The 20,852-nt window shown below is 35.7% G+C and overlaps 1 long non-coding RNA gene across 3 annotated transcripts in view; it reads left to right on the plus strand.

Moving 5' to 3' along the window:
* LOC102960903 overlaps nt 1–19,709 on the plus strand; it is a 44,094-nt gene extending 24,385 nt beyond the window's left edge. For all 3 annotated transcript variants that reach the window (XR_006210767.1, XR_006210777.1, XR_006210781.1), the window contains 3 exons: nt 15,965–16,165; nt 18,515–18,578; nt 19,670–19,709. This is a non-coding gene — a long non-coding RNA (uncharacterized LOC102960903). The remainder of the gene's footprint in view (nt 1–15,964; nt 16,166–18,514; nt 18,579–19,669) is intronic.
* The last annotated feature ends 1,143 nt before the right edge of the window (nt 19,710–20,852 follow it).

Consider the following 20,852-nt stretch of genomic DNA (forward strand, 5'->3'; position numbering starts at 1 on the left):
TTCTCTTTGTTTTATAATTTAACCACTTAATACCATGGATTATTCTATTAAGGAATATCTTTAGGAAGTGATAGAAATTCTGAATCACCCTAAAGTTTGCTAATTTCCGCATCTCATTATTTTATAATTTTGGGCAGTGCTTGTATTATACCATTTCAGGAATATAAGTTTTTATTATACCACTAAAACTATTTCTTTTTGGACTTAATGCATATGATAGTAAATCACAGAATTTTTTTTAAGTTTCCATGTCCTCAATATTAAAAATGCTGTTTTAGCCTGAAGCAAGCAATGAAGAAGGGTATTTATTGTCCTACCGTGTAAGTCAAGAAAGTTGAATGAGTACATGATTTCTTAAGAGAATTTATAAATTTTAACATGGTCAATGCAGACTTTTATGTTAATTTGTTTATATTTTCATGAATGTCTTTTGTGGCAGTGTGAAAATGCAGATGTTTGACAGGGAGCATTAAAAATAGATTTGAGGGGTGCCTGAGTGGTTCAGTCGGTTAAGCATCTGACTTCACCTCAAGTCATGATCTCGCAGTTTGTGAGTTCAAGCCCCACATCAGGCTCTGTGCTGACTGCTCAGAGCCTGGAGCCTGCTTCAGATTCTGTGTCTCCCTCTCTCTCTGCCCCTCCCCTGCTCATGCTCTGTCTCTCTCTGTCTCAAAAATAAATAAAACATTAAAAAATTAAAAATAATAATAAAAAAATAAAAATAGATTTGAAACATTTATAAAGAGAAGTACAAATTTATTCTACTCAAATGCTGAGGATCTGTAGAACAAAACAGATAAATTTCTGCCCTCATAGAGTTTATGATCTTGGAAGTGAGATGTGAGTAATAGACTAGACAAAAAAATTGATAGGTACTATATGTGGTGTGTCAGATGGTAGTACTTTGTAGAAAAATAATGCAAAGGAGGTGGAAAGGATGGAATAAAGGTGTTTGGAAGACAGGAGAGAGAAGTTTTTAAATACTGTAGAGAGAAAATGCTTGACAAATGATTATTTAGACAAAGATTTTTAAAATGATGAGCAAATTATTAGGTATCTGGGAAAAGAGCCTTTCGGGCAGGTGAAATAACAACTACAAAGATCTTCAGGCTGAACCACTTTTGGTGTGTACAAGAAACAGCAAGGAGATCTGGTTGACTGCGATTAAATACACAAGAAGGGGACTCATAATTCATGGGACTGAAGAGTCTGTAAGGGCTAGATCTTATGGCTGTTTTCAGCTTTTAGCTTGTTCTACAGATTTAATTTTTCATACTTCCTTCAGAGAACTTTGACAGCAGTATGCGTCTCAGCCTATTTGACCTTTGTAGGTAGAACAGTATTTTTATAAATCTGACTCAAGGTTACAACCTCCATCAGACACTATTGTTTAAACATTTTAAACAAAATGTTTAAATAGTTGGTTAATAGGTACATGTGTGATCAGATTTTTACAAATTGTGCTTTGATGGCTCTGAATTTGTTTTCCACTTGATCAGTTTAGCTTGTCAAAGCTAACGGCTCCAGGAGACACTAAACTTACTCATGTTTGTCATTTACCCAAACAAATCACCGCCATTTGACGCCTCCATTCTGGAATTGATGTCATAATTAAGTATTTAATGATTTATCACCTGTTCTGTAGCATCTTCGCTGAAACGTTCTTTGCCTGGAATTGTTTCATTTGCTATGGTATATATCCCACTAACTTAATCTTCCTAAAACACTGCTTTTGTTTATAAGGTAAAATTCAAACTTGTTAGCTTTTGCATCATGATATTGCCCCAACTCTTCTTCAAGTGAACTAGTCTTGACCCATCCGTTTTTCTGTTTGCTTTTATTTATGCCATTTTACCACCCCAGCTCTCTGGGGTGCCAGTTCTCTCCCAGCTAATCCCTCCCTGTACGTGGTTAAAAATGAGCCAGACCTCTTGTGTGTGGTAAATGTTTCCTGACTTTAACCATGTGGTATTATCCCTCTTTCTTGTGGTATGAACAATTTATATCTCTAGTTCTTGGCCTTTTTTTTTTTCCTAACTTAACACACCTGAGGGACATAATACTTCATCGTTAATTGTGCCTCATTTATTAATACATATTAACCTTTTAAATGCATTAGCCATATGAATAAACATTTAAAATTTTATAAACAAAAAGAAGAAAAGCAAGTGGACTAAAACACCCAGAACTTGAAAACATCAACCTAAATATCAGGTCCCAAAGTTTAAATACTAATTTTGTGCTGACGTTGATATAGTTGATTTTTTTCCTCAGTTACATGAGAATCTCTTCTCCCTCCCTCCTTCCTTCTGGCCCTCTTTCTCTACTTCCATTTCCTCCTTCCCTCTCTCTTTCTATATCTCATATATAATTGAGTATGAACCATCCATATATATTTTTAGGATTTTAGCACATTTAAAGGAATGATAAGTCATCATTTTAATTTTTCAATATTGTAAAAGTAATAAATACACTCTTAAGTAATGCATGTGTTTATTATGTTGCTTACAATAATAAAAATTTGTAAGAGTTTTTAAAGTGTCCAATATTAAAAGGCTAATTAAATAACATGCTGAGTGGAATACTGTGCAGCTACTTAAAATAATGTAATGAATATTTGATCAGCTAGAAAATTGTTGATGATAAATGTCAGACAGTATGAACAGACTCCTTAGAAGAATACATTTGCTGAACTGTTAATCACTGGTTTACTACAGGCGTGAGACAAATCTTATTAAGATGAGGAAGGTGGATCTTATTTTCATGATTATAAGTAAGCTTTATGGTTTTTGTGACTTGGGGAAAGTTTGTTTTTGAAAAGGAGAGAGAAAAATCCTTAAAAAATAAAAACAAATATTTGAAGCACCACCACATAATCATAACCCTTTTGGAAATTTTGCTGGGTTCAGGAAATTTAGAAGTGATAAAAATTAACTATCAGGGAAGAACTGAACAGGTAACTTCAAAAATCAGATAATTTAAAAATCAGCTGTAGGGGAGCAATCTCTGTGTTCTCAAAGGAGGGTTGAAAGGAATTCAAAAATCACATCTTGAATTCATTGTTGAGTGCTTTTGCTGTCATTTCCCCACTCTTCAAAACTTCAAAAGGTAAGTATAAAAGTGATAAATCTATTTTAATTTTGAAACTGTATTAATAAACTATGTAAAGAAAAACAAATCCAGTTTATTTTATAGTTACAGATACTTAACAGCAATGAAACTGACTTTCAGATCTAAAAATTAAGAATTTTCCTGCTTGGGGCACCTGGCTGGCTCAGTCGGTAGATTATGTGACTCTTGTTCTTGGGGTCATGAGTTCAAGTTCCACTTTGGGTGTAGAGCTTGCTTTAAAAAAATTTGAGGAGGGGGGAGGCACCTGGATGGCTCAGTCAGTTAAGCCTCCGACTTCAGCTCAGGTCATAATCTCACAGTTTGTGAGTTCGAGCCCCGCATCGGGCTCTGTACTGACAGCTCAGAGCCTGGAGCCTGCTTCAGATTCTGTGTCTCCCTATCTCTCTGCCCCTCCCCTTCTCATGCTCTGTCTCTCTCTCTCAAAAATAAACTTTAAAAAATACATAAATAAACTTTTTAATAGAAAAAATAATTTTCCTTGAAAAAATTTAATCTCTCCTAGCATAAAAGGAATACATAGGCATAGAAACCTTTGGAAAAGGCAAAAAATTCTATTTAAAAATCCTATTTTTACTATCCAGTAGCAACAATTATTAGCTTTATATTATTCCCTTCTAGTTGCATAGTTGAATTAACAAATTTTATTTCTTAATCCAATTCATAACTATTCCAGGGATCAAAATCTAGAACATCTCCCTCTAGAGAAGAGAGAGGGGATATGCTTTTGGCTAAGAAAATTTTTTCTTTACATTTATCTAAAGTATACCTTAAACTATTGTCTTTATAATTTGTTGCATAATATTTTACTGTAAAAATGCTTAAATTTTATTAACTTTTTTTCCTCAAGATTAGTAAATCTGAGTTTATGGGAAGATGCATCTTGTTTACCCATTGGCTTCTTCTACCATGCCTGCATGCCAACCCCAACGGTACCTTCCCATTGTGTGAGAAGCATTCTGAGGCAAGGGAAGTCATTGAAGGTTTTTTAGCAGGAAAGAAAAAGAACTACTGAAATATGTATACTGGCCCAAGATTTGCTCAGAGAGAAATCTAAGACCGGTGTACTAAGTTATGAATTTGTTTCTTTTGTATCCCCATAACCACATCAAATTTACCAAAAACCTGAGCTGTTCTAAAATTGTGGAATTCATATTTGATATTCAAAAAACGTTAATATGGACATTTCGTGCAAAACATGACTAAACTTACCAATATGTAAACCTAACACAAATGTATGAGTTCTAGTGTATGACCTTTCTGTTACTGTGACCCATTTAGAATGTAAGCAAAATATGGTATGTCTCAACTTGGTTTTTTCACATGCAAATATTTTATAATTTGAAACTCTTAAGAACAGTGGTAGTTTAATTTAGAAAAGCAGGTTTAGAACCTGAAAACACGTTGGCTAATACGGTAAAGAAAATACATTTGGGGGGAATCTAAAAATCTTTACCTGTGGAGAGGAATATTTGTCACCAGGACAGGCCTGTGGTGCAGATTTCAAGTCAGACCCTGTTGTGCCACTAGGGCCTGCATTTTAGTGGTTTATTGCATCCTCTGGGGAAAAACAAAAAAAAAAAACCACCCAAAAGTAAAGCCTCTGGTTGATAATAAGCTATTGTACTGTTTTTTAAATTAGTAATTCTTAGATGTGTTTACCTCTAAAACTCAAGGTATTTGGACCTTTAAAAATTGATGACTTACTCATTTTAGAAAGTTTACATAGTCACACTCTTCAGGAAAAGTTTGTGATGGTTTTACTGTATTTCCCATATTGATTAAGGAACTAAATACCCCCTCACCCAAAAAAGAATTTCTTCTGTGTACTTCCCCCCCCCCCCCAACAATACTAGGTAGCCTTGGTTTCTGGATAGCCAAGTTGGATTATTTAATTTGGAATTTAGGTAAACTTTGGACACATTTCAAAACTAGCATGAAAATTGATTTATTTAGGTTAACCTATTACATGCTAATAAACACTTGTTCCCCCAAACCATTGTTGATTGGAAGTCTTGGTATGTATGACTCATGTCAGGACACATGTAGAATATGGATGTGAACCAACTGGAGTGCATTCAGAAAATTGAAAAATATGAGGTGCTCAGATCTCACAAGGAATGGTTGAAGGTACTGAGGAGCTTCCAAGCTTCCTTGAAAAAGAGAAGACAAGTAACAATCTGAGGCTTGTGCATTTTGTTTTCACCTGGAGGGCAGAACCGGGGAGATCGAGTTTCAGGGATGTGCAAGGGCTTTCTGCTGACTTTGAATGTGTGCATTAGGGAAGTGGACTGCTTTGCCAAGACCCTCAAAAGTGATGAAATGGGGTTGGGGTAGTTAGTAAGATTTAAAGATACTGTTTGGAATGAAGAAAATGAGTACACATCTTCTTAAGTCCTTGCCTTTAAAATGTAAGACCACTTGTGCCAACAGGACAACTTTTGACTAAAGGAAATCATAGGGAAACATGGATTTTGTTTTGCTTTTGGACAGTTTTTACTGATAATGATCATTGTTTTAACAGACCTGGCAGCATCTAAGGAAGGTACTCTAAGAAGTTCAAGATCAAGGTTTCCAGAAACATATCACTTGTCCAAGAACTATGAAATAAAAATGTTAACTTACTTTCATTAAATACTGGAGTTAGAACATAATTTTTAAATATTAAAAGCTTTTATAAATTGGCATTTGTTTTCAAGAAGGATTACTTTTTGAAGGCTATTAGACAAATCCAGAATAGAAATGGATCATTAACTTTTCATTTTCCTCCTAAGACTTAACAGGAGAGTAAGGTTGAAAATATTAGATAAACAGGAAGGAATCCATTCTATAGAAATTTTTAATCTATAGTTCTGATTTGAGATTTTAGTTATAGTGTCAGTACGGCGTTCTTTGATGTTTATATTCTGTGGTGCTGGATGTTCATAAGACTGCAGGACAATAGCTTGGGCTTAGAATCACCACTCTTGGAATTCTTTCTGTAATTACATATAGGGGAATCCAGCTTCAGTTGGAACGTTTTCTATCTTGCCAGGCACATAGTAGGTGCTCAGTTACTTATTAAATGGAGTGTGCCCGGGAGGATCAATATCACTCTGAAATTGGCAGTGGAGTGTAGTTGATTCTGGCATCAGATGTGCAGGAAATAATAATTTTGTAGTATCTTTGCCAGTTCTTTTGAGGCCAAATCATTGTTGAGACAATATTATGGCTTGGCTAAGAAAATAATTTTTATGACATCTTTTAAGGCAGGCTTCTTAGTTTTTAGAGCTAAGTACTTTTTCAAACACTCTGGTTCTCTTCCAAGTTAGATACGAGATTATGGGTAGGAGATAATAGTAAATATAATAATGGAACATCAGCTGCAGCACATTTTTTAGGTTTATTTGCCCCTCTGGGAGATAAGCCAGTAATTTTTTTATTGTTTGGTAATTTTAGTGAAAATGACCTAAATCAAAGTATTTTAATATCTACTAGGGTTGATTTAAGTGCATATAGAAACCACTCAAGCTTTAGGTGCTGCTTTTAGTGATAGAAATAACTGCTAACAAACACATTGTCTTTTGCTAGAAACTGACATGTAATAAACCATTTAAGTCTCAACCTCCTTGTGAGGGAAGTATATCATTACCCCTGTGATACAGGTAAAGAAATGGAGTTGAAATAGTATGCCTAATGCCACATAACTAATAAGTGGGGGGGGGGGGGGGGGGGGAGGGTGAAATCACTATTCAAGCCCGGGTGGTTTGACTGCAGATCTGCTGTTAGTAATTAATATTTACAACCTCTGTCCTATAACTAATCAGAGGTAGAGGAGACAAAATACTAAGCCTGAAACTGCTAAAAATAATACTGATACCTTAAAGATAGGTGTGTATGTGGAAGTATTCTATCAAACCAAATTCTCAAATATTCCATGATGGTACTATTGTCCTACCGCAAGGAGACCTGCTCTTAGAAGTGTGTTTTGGTAACATTTGTCATGGGATGTGTTTATGTGTCCATGACCTTCTGTATATTTATTTGCATGGTCCATGGATATACATGCAGATATATGAATTGAATCATCTTCATTGTGATAGCAATGTGATAGAGGACATTGAGAAAGCTGCACCCCCCCCCAACTGTCCAGAGTAAGTCTACACAATCAATAGGTCATACTTGGTTGTATTGTTTTTAAAGCATCAAACATCATTGTCCTCCCACTTAAGCATACTGTGTCTCTTTGAAAGCTCATCAAAATCCAAGAAAAATAGACCTTTTGTAACTGACTGCTGACAAACTATACAATACAAATTGTGACTTTTTTTGGATACTATCCCTAAGCTATCAGACATACCATTTTTCTTAGTAGTTCATATCAATTTAAGGAATTAAACTTCTGGCAGGGCTTAATTAGTATTAAACATTCTGTCTCATCAACCAATTCCAGGCAGTGTAAAAAATCCTCACTCAGCACTTAGAAATGTTCTCAGGTATTACCTCAGAAGGGCAACCTCCTCTCAGCCTGTCCACATACACAGAAGATCACTCCCTTTCTGTACTATCATCCTTAACAATAGTTTCATTATTGCTTATGTTACATCATACTGTGATGATTTTTTTTTCCTTCTTTTCTGTTGGCCTATAAGCCCAGAGACTGTATCTTAACAGCTCATTTGTGACTAATGTAGTAAGTAGAGCTGATGACCCCACAGCACTAAGTAGTATGTTAAGTTTTTTTCCTTATTACATGATCTATTGATACCAGTATTAATATGGTTGCCCAAGACAACTCACTAGTCATTTAGCCCGAAATTATATCTTAACTTTACAGTGGAATTCTCCAGGCTCAGGTCAAATTTATTTATAGATCACCAGTATCTCAATTTCACCAAAGGATCAGAAGGAAAGAGAAATTAGAAAAGTGAAATAGTGTTTGCCAGTTAATACAGTTTTGTATGTGAAAGTCTTTGTAAGTGTTCATTTCTCATTGAGATGATGTACTAGTTAGGAATAAAGAATTTCACACAGCATATTTTATCCCCTAGGTAAACTAGACAAAAACTTTGACAATGTATCTGATGTAAGTCTTAAGAAAAATTGTCTCTAGCAGGCTGAAATGCATTCCCAGATGTTCTCAAGTTTTACAAGAAAGCACTATGGAGGTCAGGAATTTCAGTTAACTTCTACTATCTTAAGATTCAGAGTTTTAAAAGTATTAAGTACTTTAAAAGGTATTAAAATTATTTAACAGCCTTTTTCCCCCCACTTCGTCAGTCATGTGATTGACCCAATAGTTGATTGCTTAAGACCGCTTTAAAATCCAAGTCAACCTTGCTTAGGCCAATGAATTCACACAAGCTTGTAAGAATCCAACCAAAACAGTTCTTTGTAACTACTTTCTGTTTCTACCTCATCAAGAAATAGATGCTTTTTTCACTTGCATCTTTCCCTGATCCGGTTGTGACTCCTTTACCTAGCATTCCATTTGTGATCTTGCTGACCTCCCAAACCCTGCATGCCTAAATCCGCAGTATCCAGCCTCTGAATCCTGTCTGCCTAAACCCAGGATATTCAGATGCTTTGCTCTGCATTGGGAAATCTGGCTTCTGGGCTCTACTTTTGGAGGGGGACCTAAGTATATTCCCAAATTAACTGAAGCTCTTAATACCCTGCTTACTGTATGTAGCCTCTTGGATAGATTTCACATGGTAGCCTCTGTTGCTCTTTATAGTTAAGTCCTCCCAACTAGACATAACCTTACCTTGTCAAATATTTGGGTGTTTTATAGTTAACAAATGATTGATAATTTACCTGACACATTTGCTACTCTAAAATTCATTTTATTTTCTTTTAATTATTGATTTATTTTTTGAGAGAGAGAGCACAAGTTGGGTAGGGGCAGAGGGAGACAGAATCCCAAGCAGGCTCCTCACTGTCAGTACAGAGCCCAATGCAAGGCTCAATCTCGTGAACCGTGAGATCCTGACCTGAGTCAAAATGAGTCAGTTACTTAACCAACTGAGCCACCCTGGCACCTGAAAATTGCCTTTTATTTTTAATAACTTTTCTAAAATTAACTGCTCACTGCCATAGAATACTCCATATCCTCATTTTTAGACAAGAAAAAGCCTGAGATACCATTGCATTACAATAGGGTTCTGATATCAAGACATGACAGTGTTAACAGCTTGAGGTAGATAATTGCTCAATAGAATTACCAGAGACCTGTGAAAGGAAGCGTAAGAACCTCATCTTCAAAATGTATCCATACAATAGTCCTCCCCCCCCCCCCCCCCCGCCCTTATCTGTGAGGGATATGTTCCAAGATCCCCACTGGATGCCTGAAACTGCAGGTGGTACTGAACCCTGTATGTACTGTGTTCTTCCTATACATATATGCCCATGGTAAAGTTTAATTTGTAAATGAAGCACAGTAAGAGATTTACAATAGCTAGTAATAAAATGGAACTACTATAACAATATACTATAATAAAAGTTATGTGAACGTGCTCTCTCAAAATACCTTGTACTCAACTTTCTTGTGATGGTATGAGATGATAACGTTGCTGTGTCATGAGATTAAATGGAGTAAATGACGTAGGCATTGTGACGTAGCAGTAGGCTACTGTAGACCTTCTGACTATTCATCAGAAGGGAGTCATCTGCTTCCAGACTGTGGTTGACAGCAGTAACTGAAACCATGGGAAGTGAAACCAATGATAAGGGGGACCTACTGTAATTATTAGCCATGGAGAAGTCTAAAGTGGTTGGAAATTACTTTTTCTGTCTAAGTTTACTTTTTATTCTGTTTCCTGTCAATATAATCTTTTTATGTGAAATTGTGCTGTTTACATTTTCATAGTTTTAATTTATTAATGTGTGGAATGTATAGTTCTACAATTTATGATATCTGATGTTATTTCAAGTAATACAGTTTCCTACACATGTAAGGACATTAAAATTAAAACGTATTTCACATGGTAGATAGTAAGCATTTAAATTAAAGTTGAATGAATAAATCTGATTTATTTAACATGGGGGTTTTAAAAGGTAAGTCAGATTTTTAGAATTCTGTTACCAGCAAATAATCTTATAAATTTAGAACTTTCTCTTTGTTTCCAACATGTTTACTTTTAGTAGTCAGTATTTTTGTGTGTAATTTCTCATAATTGAAAAGATGAAATTTCTCATAGAAATAGTAAAATTAATATTTTAGCTTAATTTTTTTAGACTATGCTTTTGGTTCTGTTACTTGCTTCTATGGAAAATAATATAAGCATCCCTAAATAAATAACTTAGTATTCACTCAAGAATTCAGGGGTGTCTGGGTGACTCGACTGAGCATCTGACTCTTGATTTCGGCTTGGGTCTTACTCTCACAGTTCATGGGATTGAGCTCTATGTTGGTCCAGGGCTGGCAGCAAGGAGCCTGCTTGGGATTCTCTCTCTCCCTCTCTTTCTGTCCCTCCCCTGCTTTGCATGCCTGAACACATGCTTGCTCACTCACTCGCTGTCTCTCAAACTTTTAAAAAAGAATTCATACAAAATTAGGAATAACGCAGAAAATCAGGTAATACAAATTAGAAGTAAAAATGTTCATTAGATTAATTTGATGATTCTAGATGCACAAATCTGTAAATTATTTTCTGTGGTTTTGTCCTTTTAAGGTCTCAAACAATGAAACTTCCATCACTTCATTCTCATTTAGTAATGTGTGTACGGCTATTCATTCATCCAACAAGTCACTTTGTTCAAGGCACTTGCCTCAGATACCATTCTCTTCACTGTCATCAAGATGCCTCTTTTTTTTTTTTTTTTTTTTTTTTTTTAGATAGAAAAACAGAGTGTGAGCAGGGGACAGGCAGAGGGAGGGAGACACAATCTGAAGCAGGCTCAAGGCTCCAAGCTGTTGGCGCAGAGTCCTACTCAGGACTCGAACTCTTGGACTGTGAGATCATGACCTGAGCTGAAGTCAGATGCTTAACCAACTGAGCCACCCAGGCGCCCCAAGATGCCATTTTATTAAGATACCAGTTGAGCATGTGAAAGAAGCTAACGGTTTCTCACTGGTTTAGATGACCATGAAATGAAGGAGAACAAAAGGTTATAATGCAGTATAATAAATTCATATTTGTGAACATTAGGCTAAAGAAGTGTTTAGGTAGGTTGTTACTTTGCCAGAGGAATGACAATGTAAACAGAAGCTTAAACTGTACTTAGAGAAGTTAAGTGTGGTGATACTCAAATACTTAAAATTGGCTCTGCGATTAGTTGTGTGACCTTAAGCAAGTTGCTATCTCTCTCCAAACCTCAGTTTAAAATTTAAAAGATTGAATTTGTCTCTGTCTTCTCCCAAATTTTTAAAAGCCTAAACAAAGTCAGCCTCCAATATATCCATTTTGCAAATACTTCTTTTTTTAAAATGCTTATTTATTTATTTTTGAGAGAGAGAGTGCATGTGAGCGGAGGAGGGGCAGAGAGAGAAAGACAGAGGGTCTGAAGCTGGCTCTGCACTGACAGCAGAGAGCCCAATGGGGCACTTGAACTCGCGAACCACAAGATCGTGACCTGAGTCGAAGTCAGAGGCTTACCTGACTCAGCCACCCAGGCACCCTGCAAATAATTCTTTATACTGACATATTACAAAAGCAAAGGAAAAAGTTAAATAATCTTGTAGATTTATGGGAGACTTTAATATCACCTTAGAATTTTGGAAATTACATGTTTAACTTTGCCATTATAGAAAAAAAGATTTATTTTTCCTACCCTTTGTCAGACCAACACCTTGTCTGTAAGAGACACAGTCAAAACAAGAGAGAGAGGGAAAAAAAAAAAAACAAACTGGAACCTAGAGAAGGAGAAACACTTGTAAATTTAAAATAATAAAATTTCGGAAAAAAATCAAATTTGGGGGATCCCTAGGCAGCTCAGTCGGTTAAGCATCCAGCTTGACTTCGGCTCAAGTCCTGATCTCACAGTCATGAGGTAGAGCCCCATGTTAGGCTCTGCACTGACAGCACAGAGCTTTCTTGGAATGGTCTCTCTCTGCCCCTATCTGCCCCCCCACACACATAAAATAATTTTTTTAAGTTTATCACATAAAGCATTTAATTGAATTAATGGAACAGTATGGAGTACTAGATGATTTAGTTAACTGAAGTTTATAGTAATCCTAAACTTTTGAGTATTTTCTAAAACCTAAAAATTACAGTATGTCAGTATATTGTCGTGTCTCAAAGCATGCTGAATATCACCAAACTTTATGAGTAAGGAATCTTACTATCAAGTAGTATAAAGTAATATGTAATTATAGGTATAGAAATTTTAAGAATTGTGTTCAATGTGTTTCATATAACCCAAAGAGTATTTGATTATAATTTTTTTCTTGAGGTAGAGCACAAGAGACTCATTCAGATTAAGGATTTGATTTGAAGAATTCCAATTGCCTTTAAGCAAAGTTTCGCTTTATTTCAAGCTGAGCATTAGTGTATTCATGATTTGATAATACACTTAAAGATGTACACTCTAAAGAATTTGAGTTACAAAACGCTCAGTTATAATCTGTTGGTTGTAAACAAGGCCAGTTACTTGTAGAAATTGGATCAGAAGGAATTGGATTATCACAAATGGCCACTGGTTTTCATCATGGTTATGTTATGTACATGTGATAGAGTAGGACAGTTTATTCATAATGCAAATTTATTTTGAACGGTGTGAAAATCTGAGTTGGTTGTAATTTGAGGCCTCAAATTCTATAACAAGAGTGAATATCATTTTATGTCATCAAAGATGGTTATTAAAAAACTACTTTAAAATTCTTTCACAATTTGGGATGCCTGGCTGGCTCAGTCAATACAGCATGCAAATGTTGGCCTCAGAGTCATGAGTTCAAACCCCATGTGTGGCATACAGTTTACTTAAAAAAATTTTTTTTAAGTTTTCTTTGCATTTTTCAAGTGAGCTTTAAGGGCCTATTCTATGTCTAGTACTTACTATAGTCCAAAAAGATGGTCACTGTCAGCAAAGAACTTTTAGCCATAATAGAAATATACTAACATACAAGAAACAACTAGAAAATAGTGGAGAGTAAATTTTGCCTTGTGGACTTGAAGTTTAGTAGAAGATCAAAGAAAATGTAGACTTAGACTCACCAAAAAAAACTTCTTAGGGGAGGTGGAAGGTGAGCTGGGCTTAAAGAAGAATAGGTAGAATTAATTCTTGGAAATGAAGATATTGGAGGCTTTCAAGTACAGGAAACATGAATCAAAGTATCAAGTTGGAAGGAGTAAAACAGATACACTAGATTGAAAATAGAGGAATAGGGAAATGAATGTAACCGTATTTGAGATTGCTTTGCTTTGCTTAAGGGGCCCTAATTTCTAATAGAAGAAAACGAGGATTTGGATTGCCTGCAACCCTTTTGAGAGCCAAAAAACAGTTGAAGAAAAAAAAAAAAAAAGGGAAGGAAATCTAGGATTATATCAGACAAGTTTATTACCCTAAATATTAGGGAATCTATGGATTTTAGCTCAGCAAATCAAGTGAGAAATCTTTTTTTAATAATTTGTGTTTTTATGTTTTTATCGGAATTGAATTTTGTATATGAAGTTCTCAACACTGAACCCAACATTGTTAACTTAATAGCATATAACAGTTGCTGTACTTGCTCAGACTTGACACTTTTAAAAAAAAAAAAATGTATTTTGAGAGAGAGTGTGAGCAGGGGAGAGGCAGAGAGAGGGAGACAGAAAATCCCAAGCAGGCTCCACACTGTCAGTGCCAAGCCCAACCAGGCACTCCTACTCACAAACTGTGAGATCATGACCTGAGCTGAAACCAAGAGTTGGATGCTTAATTAATTGAGCCACACAGGCACCCCTCAAGTGAGAAATCTTGAGAGGAAAGGGTTGCATAGCCAAAATTCTATCAGGCATATTTTTTGTTCTCCATAACATTGATCTTAACACTATGGGAATGATGGTGAATTAATACCAAAGTAATGTTGTTATGCCAAATAGAAATACTCCTTTTCTAAACCCCTCTCTAATTTGCATCTAAGTCTTAGCTCAAGTTATTTACTCTTAGAATATCCTTCCCCTCATCTTCACCTGTCTAAATCCTCCTAGGCTACCTACCTCTTGCATTAAATTTTACCAGTTCATTTTTCCTTCTCACCCAGAAATTCTCTCTTTTGAGCTCATATACATGGCTTAGAACAATTAATGTACCCTGCCTTATGGACAGGGATTATCTTACTCTTTATTATATACTCTGCAAGCTTAACAGAGTGGGTGCTTAGCAATTAAATGGTAATTAATTGCTGAAAATCAATAATACCTTTATGATAAATGTTTTCTGGAAAGGCTGAATACCAGCTAGATAAATACAGAAATGCCCGGGGTCTTTTCTGGTAATTTAAGAATTTTTCCACCTTTTACTACTTTTATAGGGCTTCTTTGATTCTCTACTACCTATTAACATTCATGTCTCAAGTCTTATTTATCTTAAAATGTCCTTTAAAAAAAAATTTCAGGGGTGCCTGGGTGGCTCAGTTGGTTGGGCGTCTGACTTCAGCCTAGGTCGTGATCTCACAGTTCTTGAGTTCGAGCCCTGCGTGTGGCTCTTTGCTGATGGCTTGGAACCTGGAACCTGCTTCGGATTCTGTGTGTGTCTCTCTCTCTCTGCCTCTCCCCTACTCATGCTCAGTCTCTCTCTCTCTCTCTCTCAAAAATAAAATAAACATTAAAAAAAATTTTTTTTAAGTCAAAACCTGTGGGTAGGTTTGTGAACAGTTAGAAGGCCTGTGAAATTTCAATATCCCTTTGGGAGGGCCATGAGTAATCCAACTGATAATCCTAAGCTTTTCAATGAAGTATAATTTAACTATTTTTTGTCAACCTTCCATCTGAGGAGATGGAAGATGATAGAATGAAAAGTACTTACGTTAAAAAATACTTTTTAAGAAACACCATTACCGTAATCATAAAAAACAAATGTACTGAGCACTGTTGAAGTTCTTTATACATCTCTAAAGTTAATGGTATGCTACTGGGGCACCTGGGTGGCTCAGTCGGTTAAGTATCTGACTCTTTGTTTCCGCTCAGGTCATAATCTCGCATTTCGTGGGTTTGAGACCCACATCAGGCTCCACGCTGACACTTCGGAGCCTACTTGGGATTTTCTCTCTCTCTCCCTCTCTCTCTCTCTCTCTCTCTCTCTCTCTCTCTCTCCCCCCCCCCTTCCCTGCTCCCTCCGTCTCAAAATGAATAAATAAGATTTTTAATAAAGTTGATGGTATGCTTCTGAATCCCTCTGCTTACTGGAGCTACCTTGTTGAATGAAATTGGTTTTCTAACAAATTTTCTTGGACTATTGTATAAGAGACTATGCAAGTCACACCAAAGAAAGTTTTTTTTAAAAAGTAAGCTCTACACCCATTGTGCAGCTTGAACTGAGACCCCAAGATCAAGAGTCACATGCTCTACCGACTGAGCCAGCCAGGCACCCCAGAGAAAGCTTTTAGAAATCTAAGAAGACAAAATTGTGACACAAATATGTAGCATTTGTTTTCTGCTAGGACATTTAAGTCATAAGGATTTATTTTATGTACCCTTAGAGCTTTTATATAAAATCTATATGACATTTATGTTTGTTTTTCAGAACCTGTATATAAATTACATTTTTTAAAACATCTGTTGTTACTATTGGGTTTGGTTGGCTTTGAGGGTGGTTGACTTGTTATATTTTACATTTAACCAAAAGTCAGGATTTCAGCCAGCAATTAAATAATGGTTTATAGGGCAAAGCAGTTTCCCCTTTGTAATGATTTTCTTTATGACCTGTTTTCTAGGCATGTATTTTGATAGCACTACTACGTCCCCTCCAAAAGGTGAGAACTGACTCTTCCATCTGTACCTGGATCATGTGGAGAAAGGACTGAGAATGGAAGCAGAAAACAGACATTGTCCATGTAGAGCAGACTGCCTGACAACAGCTCACTCTAATAAAGGGCAATAAATGCCACACGAGATGATCCTCTCATCACAAAACTGTAAGTAATTTTGGGGAATTACAGGGGAATTAGTTGTCTCTGCTGACTCAATAAAAAAAGGTCTTCATTTTGTAATTTGTGGCCTGTATGCTGTAAATTAAGATGCACTGAACTGTTAAACAGTGGACTTTCCTGGCTTGTGGGTGAGAATTTAAGGCAAAAGAAAATACAGTATTCCCCACAAAGTAAACTTGGGACCTTTGCTCTAAGACCTGAGGCAAAGGTTACATGAATTTGGATAACTGGGTTAAAACTAAGTAATTGGGGCTTGCCTGGAAAACAAGCTTGAGAACTTAAGTCTTTTTTTTTTTTTTTCAATGTTTATCTTTTGAGAGAGAGAAAGAGAGATGACAGAGCACAAGCTGGGGAGAGGCACAGAGAGAGGGAGACACAGAATCTGCAGCAGGCTCCAGGCTCTGAGCTGTCAGCACAGAGCCCGGCACGGGGCTCAAACTCACCAACCATGAGATCATGACCTGAACTGAAGTCGGATGTTTAACTGACTGAGCCACCCAGGTGCCCTGGAGAACTTTAGTCTTGATATAGCATGGAATAGGGAGGCCATATGGCCTCTTGAAACAAAATAACGGAAGTTGACAAAGAAATAGAATTTTTGGAAATTAAATCTAGCAATACCATAGATAGATAGATAGATAGATAGATAATAGATAGATAGATAGATAGATAGATAGATAGATAGATAGATAGATAGACAGACAGACTGGGGGGGGTGGGGGGCGGCGTAGCAGGCTGTATAGAGAAGGATTCTAAGATACAAAGTATGGTGAAAAAGAAACTGCGCATGTGACCATTGTAGTAATCTAGGAGTAAAGAAAACCTGAACAAAATAATGGCATTGAGAATGGAGATGAAATAATAAATTGAAGATATTTAAAAAAAAAATCGTAGAACATCATGATGAGTTGGATAAAAAGGGAGTTGTCAAAATTATATATTTTCTGTACTGGAAGGAAACAGTGATATCACTGCAAGAGGATGGTTAAGAGAAGCTAGTGTGAGAAAGATGTTGTATCCTATTTTTGTAATATTGCACTTAAGAAATCTAGGCATTCCATTTGAAATCCTTTAAAGATCACTGAATATACAGAAGGAGAATTCTCTGTAAAAGGCTAGAGAGGTAAAAATGTCAGTTATCCTCATAAAGCTGATAAGAATAGACAAGCTAACAAAAACTATTAAGGACAATAGACTTTCTTTTAAAAACAAATATGTAACATAAATTTATATAAATTAATTAGGTATATAATCTTAAATAAACATTTCCAAAATAAAAAACTATTTTCCTCAGAATGTCATGTCTCAAGCTTACACCTGTAAGAAAATCCCTATACTTATATTAGTTGTGAGAGTCAATGACTAATATGTGTTAATATTCTTGAACTTATCTTCGTGTCTATTAATAAAACAAAGACCTTTCCCCATATTAGATTGAGGGAATGAAATTGAGAACTTAAAGTTCACATGATTCAACCAGTTAAAACTTTATAAAATTGACATGGCTTTAATTTCTCAAATGGAAAGGCAGGTAATTGAATTGTGGGAAATGTGCTGGTCTCCAGTTTCAAGAAACAGTACAGCACAAAGACCTGGCATTCTGGCTGAAGAGCTGTAATAATAAACAAAAATTTGAAAACCAGGAAGCCAAATCTTCCAAATGTACAACTGTGGCATTTCAAAGGAGATATAACAAGAGATTCCAGAAGATGGTAAAAAATAGGTTTAGATAATTGAGATTCCTTATATGAATACTTGTGTTTGATGGAGAAACACTGTTAAGCAGAAATGAAGGTTCTAAGAAGCTGTGACTTTCTCCTTCTCACCCTAAATTAGGCTTGCTTCTGAAAAAAAAGTGTTAGCCCAAAAAATTCAAACAGGGATTCAATAAATTTTAGCCAGGAATTTAAACAGTGACCAAAGGGGCAGGGCCAGAATTTCATTGAAAGCAAATATTTTGGTTTTCTAGGAGCTAAACCTTGTTTTGTAGGATTCCTATTTAGAATGTCAAAGTATCTTGCTCTATTTACCTAGTCACTACTTGCTGTGGAAAACTGCCACCTTCATCAGACAGAAATCCCATATCATTCTACACCTTGAATTGATATTTTAATATACTATTCCATTTTAATGATATGTAAGGAAACCTAAAATGTCAATCTGTGCTTCCAAAATAGCATTTAAAACACTCAGTAATATATCTTCTGGATATACCACATCTTTTGGACCATACTCAATCCTTAAACTGTTTGATTAAGCCAAGTTCAGTGAACCTATGACTTCAAATCAGGTTATCCAGAACTGCTAACATTTTTTTCTGTATTTCTGTCCTAGTTACATCTGACTTATATGCCTGGTCTGATAACTTCTATCTTTTTATGACTCCTAAATTGTGGAGGTAAGTCAAGATTTAATATCAGTTATAGTCATGTAAAGTTCATTCTGAATTTGTATTCCCTTAACATTTATTTAATTACTAAGCATTCTTGTAGCATTGCATTTTTATTAGCAAATTATATACTATATTCCAACTTTGGCTGGGCTATTTTACTCTGATTAAATGTGTAATTTTCTGTAACTTTCAACTAGTTAGTATTCCTATAGGCATCTAATATTTTCGTCACACTTGGTATGTGATTACCCAAGTAAACTTCTAATGGAAAAATACCATGGGATTTTTTTTTCTGTAGTCTTTAGCTTAAATCACTTCTTTCAGACTCTGTACATAAAGTATCATCCATCTCTGATCTACTATAATTCTTGTTTTTCCAAGTGCCTATTCACCGAGACTATAGTGTTCTAAATTTTTCAGTTCAGTTCAGTTGAGACCATTAGACATCCAGTACTATGGGGGAATATAAAGATCAGTATTAAACACAATCCCATTCCTCATCTTAAAAGATTTCATGGAAGCTCAGACATTGCAGCCTGACTTTCTTGGGGTCTCTTATTACAAGGAGACCAAGACAAATCTCTCCTATTTGGCTTCCAAGTTGGGAACCCAAAGAAATTCAGATGCTTACCAGAGTGAGAAATAATGGATAGTAACATGAAATAGAAATACTTGGTTTGGGGTATGTTCTACTCCACTGATAAGAGTAAAAAGCCACTTTAAAACAATGATTCTGGATTTGAGGTGCTGGTGTGAAATTTGAAGGTGCAGAATGCTGCCTACCTAGAAGTTTGTATAATTAGACATGTCTTAAGCACATTTTAGTTTGGGAAGCAAAGTCCTATTTATTTTGCTGAATGTTTGTTGCTCTTTTATTCTGTGCCATGTAAGGTGTTAACTTTTTATCCTTTAAAAGATTTTTGTAGTTGGGTCTCATAGTTTAGATAAATATTAAGGCATTTTATTTTCTAAGCTTAATAATTATGATATAATGAATTTTTTGTGAAATTTTTACATAAATTTTCATCTCTAATAGGTCTGATAGGCCTTATAATCCTTTTTTTTTTTTTTAAGTTTATTTATTTATTTTGAGACAGAGAGCACAAGCATGAGCCTGGGAGGGGCAGAGAGAAAGGGAGAGAGAGAATCCCAAGCAGGCTCTGGGCTGATGTGGGGCTCAAACTCACAAACCGTTAGATCATGACCTGGGCCGAAATCAAGAATTGGATGCCTAAACCAACTGAGCCACCCAGGTGCCTGGAAGGCCTAATAATTCTTGAAGTGCAGTTCTGTGGCAAAGCTGGTAAGTAATGACGGCTTTTACTAGGTCATTGGTATTCACATTAACTCTTTATTTCTTGAACTTTGTTTGAAATACTAAGTTTGATGTCACATTGTTCTCTTCCATGAGTTCTTTGGCTCTCTCAAAGTAACAAAATGTCCTAAATTTATTTTTAAAAATTTCCTCATAGTGGCTCTTCTGCATTGCTAAACTTACTGTTAACAGAGTCAACTTCCCCTGCACAGAGGAAAAATAACAGTAGAATATGGGAGATTTGGAGTGCTCTAATAAATATTTTGTCATCCCAACAAGGTTTCTGGTGATGTGACTATTTCTATTATTTGTGATAGAGAACCAGTACAAAAACTTATAAAGCAAAACTGAAGTTTGTCAGATGTAAATAATATATAAGACAAATTAGAAATAGCTTATGATTCCCTAAACCATATATTATTTCTCTAGCTCCTTTCCCATGACCATTTTATGTTATTTGGGGCTCCTGATTTCAGATATATTTTCAAAGCAGCCCAAATTAATTCCAATTTTACCATGCCTAAGAACTCTTTATAGTTATGACTTGTATATTAAATTCAAGAGTAAAATTCAACATTTTACTCTTCAGAAAATTTTTTTAGGGACAACTTCCAATCACTTATAAGGCAAATTACTGAGTTTCAAGAATAAGGTCTTTAGTGCCTTGTCAGAAATGAAACTGTGGGTGGAAAGATAAAACACACATAACAGAATCGGGAGAACAGGGAAGGCCCAAGTCATTAAGAATGACAGACCTTGGGGCACCTGGATGGCTCAGTTGATTAAGCATTCAACTTCAGCTCAAGTCACGATCTCCCCGTTTGTGAGTTCAAGCCCTGCGTTCGAGCCCCCAGAGCCTATTCGATTTCTGTGTGTCCCTCTCTCTCTGCCCCTCCCCACCTTCTCAAAAATAAAAAATAAACATTAAAAAAAAAGAATGACAGACCTTAATGTGTCATTGTGAT

The sequence above is a fragment of the Panthera tigris genome, chromosome A1 (genome assembly GCF_018350195.1).
Source record: "Panthera tigris isolate Pti1 chromosome A1, P.tigris_Pti1_mat1.1, whole genome shotgun sequence".
NCBI lineage: Eukaryota > Metazoa > Chordata > Mammalia > Carnivora > Felidae > Panthera > Panthera tigris.